Raw genomic sequence first — 5,870 nt, 5'->3', positions numbered from 1 at the left:
CCTGCCAGGGTTGTTCAGGTATTGGTAGGGGCCGGAGTACACCGAGTTTTCCGTGGGTGCTTGGTTTACTTCGCCGACAGGTGTGGCAGTTCCGTACGTAGCGTCCAATATAGTTCCGCATGCGGGGCCAGTAGTAGTCTCTGCTTATGAGTTCGAAGGTTTTTTCGCGTCCAGGGTGGCCGGCAGAGGGAGCATCGTGGTACAGTTTCAGGATTTTGAGTTTCAAGGGGTCGTAGTCAGGGACGTAGAAGTTTCCCCGATAGAGCAGTCGCCCTTCGCTCTCCGTGCATTCGGCTATTGAGATCTCCTTCGATTGTTGTTTGCCTTTGTTGCGCATCTCTAGTATCTTTTGCGGGAATGGGTCAGCTTTGTATCCTTCGTCAAATAGTCTCCCCAGTGAGGCATTCTTTTCAGCGGGTTCATTTGATAAAGAACCCGCCAACAAACTTAGCTTAGTTTCCAAATTCTCCTTCTTCAAGACAGTCTGGCTCTGGTGTAAATGTCTTTTATCTCCCCTTCCAGGGAGATCTCCTGATCTCCTTGTCAATGCGTCCGGCTTCCCGCCTTGCTTCCCTGGCCTGTACTTGATGACGAAGTTGAATCTTGAGAGATATTCTGCCCAGCGTGCTTGTCTCCGATTGAGTTGTTTGGTGCTCATGAAGTATTCAAGGTTCTTATGGTCGGATATGACGGCGATCGGGTGTGCGGCTCCTTCCAGTTCCGGGCGCCATTCCTCGAAGGCTCGGATTATTGCCAATAGCTCCTTGTCGTAAATCTCGTAATTACATTCGGCGGGGGAGTGCTTTTTGGAGAAGTAAGCGACAGGTCGGAGGGTGTTGTTATCATCGTATTGGGACAGTATGCCGGCGGAAACATAGTCTGAAGCGTCAGTTTCCACAATGATTTCCTTTTCAGGGTCAAAGTGGGCAAGGATGGGGGCGGTAGTGAAAGCTTCCTTGAGGGTATTGAATGCGGTTTGAGCTTCGCTCGTCCATGCCCATGCTCTATCCTTCTTCGTTAGTGCACTCAGCGGGGCAGCAAGTTTGGAGAACCCGTATATGAATCGGCGGTAGAAGTTCGCGAATCCGAGGAATGCTTGTACGTCTTTGACCGTTTTGGGGACTGTCCAGTTCTGCACTGTGTCCACTTTCTTGGGGTCCATCCGGATGCCCTTGGGCTCGATAATGAGGCCGAGGTAGGTGGTGCTCTGTGTGTGGAACTCGCATTTCTCCGGTTTCAGTAGTATTCCGTTTGCCTTTAGTGCTTCGAGGACTTTTTCGACGTGGGCTTGATGTTCCTCGAGGGTGTCGCTGTAAATTAGGATGTCGTCAAGGTAGGCTGTGCAAAATAGGTCGAGGTACTCGCGGACGCAATCGTTGATAAAGTGTTGGAAGGTGGCCGGCGCATTGGTGAGGCCGAAGGGCATGACCGTGTACTCGAAGTGACCATATCGGGTGCGGAAGGCAGTCTTCCATTCTTCGCCTTCGGCCATTCGGATCTGGTTGTACCCCTGACGAAGGTCCAGCTTAGTGTACCATTTGGCCTTGGAGAGTCGGTCAAGTGTTTCCCGGATGAGTGGTAGGGGATACCGATTCTTTATCGTTAGTTCATTGAGGCCGCGGTAATCAACACAGAGACGGAGAGTTCCGTCGGCTTTCTTCACGAATAGGACAGGGGCACCAGCGGGGGAAGAGCTAGCTCGTATGGAGCCCTTCTCCAAGTTATCCTGTATGTACTTCCTGAGGACGGTCAGTTCCTCGCGAGACATGCCGTATAGTGGTCCAAAAGGTGGCTCCTTCCCTTCCTTGAGTGGTATTTTGTGGTCGTAAGGCCGGCGAGGTGGCATCCCATTAGCGAGGTCTTCGTCAAACATACAATAGAACCTTTGATATCGTGTCGGTATTTTGGTTCTCCAGTCATCCTTCGGGGTCTTGTCAATGGCCTGGCTGATTTCTTCCATGGTCGTGTTAAAGATCTGAAGTTTGTCCCTTCGGGCGAAGCGGCAGAGGGCGGCGGAGCTGACAAGGTGGAAGCGGGGTGGCGGGGCGATTGCTTTAACAGGGGCAGCTTTCTTGGAGGCGTTGCACTTGTTCTTGCAGTACTCGGAATTGAATTGTATGGTGTTCTCCTTGAACCGCAGAGTGGCGTCATGCAGCTGGAGCCAGGGGATTCCTAGTACAAGGGGGTAGGAGCCAAGTTTGGTGACAAAGAAAGGAACGGTTTCATGGTGGGCGTCGATAGACATTGGCAGGTAACATAGGTGGGTGATTTGGCCAGAAGATATGGGTCGGCCGTCTATGACTTCGAGGATACGAGGTGATTTGAGTGGGAGGAGAGGGAAGTTGTTATGGCACGCGAATGTTTCATCAATGAATGCGAACCCAGAGCAACCAGTATCGATCAAGGCATAGGTTTGGATGGTAGTTTTATTGTTTAAGATTTTACAAGAAGCAACAAAATGATCACCATCCAACTTATCCTCCACAGACGATACCGAGAAGTCAGAGATAGAGAACGCAGACAAAGGAGAAACATTAGATGGTCCCGGGCAGGGGCCATTGATCAAGCCCGGGACTACTGAAAACCCGACTCAGAGGGGGCGGAGCTAGCGATCGGCGGGGGGGCGGGGTCATCGGTGGTGCGGGCAGGTGCGAGGAGGGCACCCCTCATAGCCGGTTGATTGCTACGGGGGCGGTTGGCGGAAGGGCAGTTGGCAAAGACGTGGCCGGGGTTGGCGCAGTACATGCAGAGGTTGTTGTCCCGCCTCCATTGCTTCTCGACAGCGGAGGTTTTGCGTTGGCCGTTGACGAAGGTGTATCGTTGTTCGGGAGCGGGGCGTTGAGTAGAGCGGGCCTGGAGGGCAGAGAGGTCCATGGGGGCGAGACCTCCGGCAGTGTGGGACGGGTGCGCGGCGCCGGGGGGAGCGGTAAACTGGCCCATCGTGTTACGGATGGCCTTTTGTTCAGCCTTTCGGCCCCGGATCTGGTTGTCGATGGTCATGAGTGTGGTCGCGTAGGCTTCCACAGTGTTGGGCCTGTCCGTCCTGTAACTCATCGCATCCTTGAGGTCCTCGGAGAGTCCTTCGGCCAGAGCATCGATTTTTGCCCCCTCATTGTAGTCAAGGTAGGCCACAATGCGGAGAAACTGGGAATAGTACGTGGCAAAGTCTCCTTTGCCTTGTTTGAGTGCGACGAGTTGGCGGCGGGCGGTTCCTCGAGGGTCTGGGTCTCCGAATGAAGCTTCCAGGTGGGCGATGAAGGCGGCGACGGAGGAGAAGGGGGCGGCGGGGTTGGCGTTGACAAGAGGGACGACCTGGTCAAGGGCCCTTCCTTCCATTCGGCTGACAGCGTAGATAACCTTGGCTGCCTCGTTGCGGAACCGATCGTCGTTGACTTCTAATTTCATCCGGAGTTGGGTGATAAATCCAGGGAGCTTGGAACGGGTACCGTCGAATTTCTCAGGGTCCGGGAACTTTTCGGACCTGAAGGCGGGGGCGGCGTTGGACTGTGGGGCGGCGTTTTGGGGAGCGGAGGCGATGGGAGCGGGGACGGCGGCGGCACGGGCGATGTTGAGGTTCAGGTTGAGCTGGTTTATTTGCTCTTCCAGGTTATCGATGACTTCGTTGGCGGCGGCGAGTTGTTGGCGAGCTTCGTTTCGCTGAGCGATACGGAGCTGGGAGTTTTCGGCGAGGTGGGCGAATAGGGCGGCGGGGTCTTGTTCGAACTGCTGTTTGAATTCCTCCACATTATTGGGAGGGACCCATGCAGGTGGGTCGGCGGCGGACATGGCGTACGGTGCGGATGATGACGCAACGTAATCTCAAGGGGCGGCGTTAGGGAGTATTCCGCAGGGTACGATATGCGACAGTAGAAGCTGTCGAGTTAGTCAAGTGAGGTCAAGCGAGGTGCAGAGGTCTTCGTAGGGAAGAGGAGTAACGACGTGTATATTGGTAACCAGCGTAGATATATAGAAGTGGTTCGACCCGGTATGATATATCAGGTACAAACAAGTATATAGTAAATTGATACAGAAGACGTTGCGTAAGGAAAAGAAGGAGAGAAAGGAAAACAGAAACGAAGCGAGGGAGTGCCCTCTTATTATACCCAAGAAGATCCTGCGATGACTAATCCCAATGACTCACGCCGCGCAACCGAACAGAAACCCAAAGAACACGATAGAAATCTCCTGACTAATCCAACTCCTCGTAACACAATGACTCCACCAACCGATCCGTGAAAGAGACGTCCCCCTATCTACCGAGTTGAACCCTCTTACGAGGACGCGTCGTTCTTCTCACCCCCTCCTCAAACCCGTCGGCGCCCCCGATCGCGACACCCAAATGACCAGCCCTTCGAGGCTACCCCTCTCTACGTCGTATTGGCACTCTGTCAATAGTCTGGAGGTCAGCGCAGACCCATTGGCAAGGCTTCGATAACCCACGGTGTTAGCAACCTTACGGTCGCGAAACACTCGTTCCTTACCTTACGCGAGGTCCCTTCGTTGGGCCTTACCCCGCTTTACGGCCCTAGCCAGGCAACCCATTCAACCGAGTCGTCTTCCCCGCTCACCCAACCCCATCGGCCCGGCACTACAACCGAGGCCACCCCATCAAGACACGGTCGGCACTTACGATTGCGACCACACTATATACTACGGAAATCGAGTTCGAAGGTCACCACTGTAAAGACCACCAACAGGTTGCGGCTTATGCTTACCATCCTCAATGGCCTGCTGCCCGACAAGCAGACTCCCAGGCTACCCTACCTTAACACACCCCTTTCGCTTTCGCACCTCGTTCTTCTGTCGGCCGGCCTGCTAGTCAAGAAGGTCACGATGACGCTACCACAGCCCCAGATTAACCTCCTAGGATAGGTGACACTTGAGTTGGTTCTGGAATACGCTAAGTGGAGTAAGTCGCTTCGCGACGCCAGGTTTGGACAAGGTTGTAATTGGGAGAAGTGTTTGGATTTTCTACCACGGGAAGGTGTCTTATTTTGTCGGTTCGATTCTGCTTACCTGTACCCCTTCTGTCTCGCGTTCCTTCGTGTTCGCACCAATTTTGTATCGTAGCCTTAGTTAGCTGCGACTTTTTCGCTTTCCTTTGTCTTTTCCTTTTCATGTTGTCCGGTTGTTCTTGTAGGTTTTTTTGACCCTCGCGATAAGCTTTGTGCTTCTAGTCGAGTAATAAAATATCTATCTATCTATCTTCTGTATTTCTCTACCACAACCATTGTCCGTACCTGGCATATCATACCAGGTAGGACCACTTCTATATCTACGCTGGTTCTCAATACATACGCTATTACTTCTCTTCTTCACGAAGGCCCTCGCTTGACCTCGCTTGACCTCGCTTGACCTCGCTTGACCTCGCTCGACTAACTCCACAGCTTCTACTGTCGAACATCGTACCCTGCGGAATAGTTGCTATCACTGCCCCTTGAGACGTACCCTGCGGAATATCTGCCATCACTGCCCCTTGAGATTACGTTGCATCGTCATCCGCACCGTACGCCATGTCTACCGCCGACCCACCTCCGTGGATTCCTCTCAATAATGTGGAGGAATTCAAACAACAATTCGAACAAGACGCCGCCGCTCTCTTCGCCCACCTCGCCGAAAACTCCCAGCTCCGTATCGCTCAAAGAAACGAAGCTCGCCAACAACTCGCCGCCGCCAACGAAGTTATCGACAACCTGGAAGAGCAAATAAATCAGCTCAACCTGGACCTCAACATTGCCCGCACCACTGCCGCCGCCTCAGTCACTCCCGCTCCTCTCGCCACCGCCCCACAGTCCAACGCCGCCCCCGCCTTCAGGTCCGAAAAGTTCCCGGACCCTGAGAAATTCGATGGTACCCGCTCCAAGCTCCCT

The sequence above is a fragment of the Morchella importuna genome, assembly GCF_003444635.1.
Source record: "Morchella importuna strain M04M26 chromosome Unknown Morimp01GS006, whole genome shotgun sequence".
Classification (NCBI taxonomy): domain Eukaryota; kingdom Fungi; phylum Ascomycota; class Pezizomycetes; order Pezizales; family Morchellaceae; genus Morchella; species Morchella importuna.
Note: the sequence above shows the minus strand (reverse complement) of the source record.